Source organism: Pezoporus flaviventris, unplaced genomic scaffold (assembly GCF_033815535.1).
Source record: "Pezoporus flaviventris isolate CSIRO_AGI_PZ_B2104156 unplaced genomic scaffold, CSIRO_AGI_Pfla_v1 ptg000950l, whole genome shotgun sequence".
In the NCBI taxonomy this organism is placed as follows: Eukaryota; Metazoa; Chordata; class Aves; order Psittaciformes; family Psittacidae; genus Pezoporus; species Pezoporus flaviventris.
Window position 1 is genome coordinate 1 of NW_026893495.1, and position 1886 is coordinate 1886.

The window sequence follows — 1886 nt, forward strand, 5'->3', positions numbered from 1 at the left end:
TCCCCTAGCACCCCATAGACCCCCCCGTACACACCCTATAGCACCCCATAGCGCCCATAGAACCCCATAGCAACCCCATAAACCACCCCCTAGCACCCCATAGACACTCCATATCCACCCAGTAGCACCCCATATCCACCCCATAACCACTCCATAGCACCCCATAGCCACCTCATAACCACCCCATACAAGCCCATATCCACCCCATAGCACCCCATAACCACCCCATAGCCACCCCATAACCGCCCCATATCCGCCCATATCCACCCCATTTCCACTCCATACCACCCCATAGCCACCCTATAGCACCCCGTATCCCCCCATAACCACCCCATATCCACCCCATAGCACCCCATTGACCCCCATAGACACCCTATAGCACCCCATAGTACCCCATAGACCCCATAGCACCCCATAGCACCCCATAGCCACCCCATAGCACCCCATAGACACGCCATATCCACCCAGTAGCACCCCATATCCACCCCATAAACACTCCATAGCACCCCATAGCACCCATATCCACCCCATAACCACTCCATAGCACCCCATAGACACCCCATAGCACCCCATAACCACCCCATAACCCCCCCATATCCCCCCCATATCCCCCCCATAACCCCCCCATATCCCCCCCATAACCCCCCCATAGCCGCCCCATAGCGCCCCCCTGGCCGTGCCCCACAGGACTTCCCGCTGCTGCGCCTGGGCTCGGCGGCGCCCAGCTCGGTGCTGGGTTTCTCCCTCTTCAACACGAGCCACCCCTTCTACCCCATAGCACCCCATAGACCCCCCATAGAACCCCATAGCACCCCATAGACCCCCCATAGACACCCCATAGACCCCCCATAGCACCCCATAGACACCCCATAGCCACCCTATAGAACTCCATAGCCACCCTATAGCACCCCATAGCCACCCCCATAACCACCCCATAGAACCCCACAGCCACCCCCTAGCACCCCATAGACCCCCGTACACACCCTATAGCACCACATAGCGCCCCATAGAACCCCATAGCACCCCATAACCACCCCCTAGCACCCCATAGACACTCCATATCCACCCAGTAGCACCCCATATCCACCCCATAACCATTCCATAGCACCCCATAGCACCCCATAGACACCCCATAGCACCCCATATCCACCCCATAACCACTCCATAGCACCCCATAGACACCTCATAGCACCCCATATCCACCCCATAACCACCCATAACCACCCCATATCCCCCCCATAACCCCCCATATCCCCCCCATAACCCCCCCATAGCCGCCCCATAGCGCCCCCTGGCCGTGCCCACAGGACTTCCCGCTGCTGCGCCTGGGCTCGGTGGCGCCCAGCTCGGTGCTGGGTTTCTCCCTCTTCAACACGAGCCACCCCTTCTACCCCATAGCACCCCATAGACCCCCATAGCACCCCATAGACCCCCCATAGACACCCCATAGACCCCCATAGCACCCCATAGACACCCCATAGCCACCCTATAGAACTCCATAGCCACCCTATAGCACCCCATAGCACCCCCATAACCACCCCATAGAACCCCACAGCCACCCCCTAGCCCCCATAGACCCCCCCGTACACACCCTATAGCACCCCATAGCGCCCCATAGAACCCCATAGCACCCCATAACCACCCCCTAGCACCCCATAGACACTCCATATCCACCCAGGTAGCACCCCATATCCACCCCATAACCACTCCATAGCACCCCATAGCACCCCATAGACACCCCATAGCACCCCATATCCACCCCATAACCACTCCATAGCACCCCATAGACACCCCATAGCACCCCATAACCACCCCATAACCCCCCCATATCCCCCCCATAACCCCCCCATAGCCGCCCCATAGCGCCCCCTGGCCGTGCCCCACAG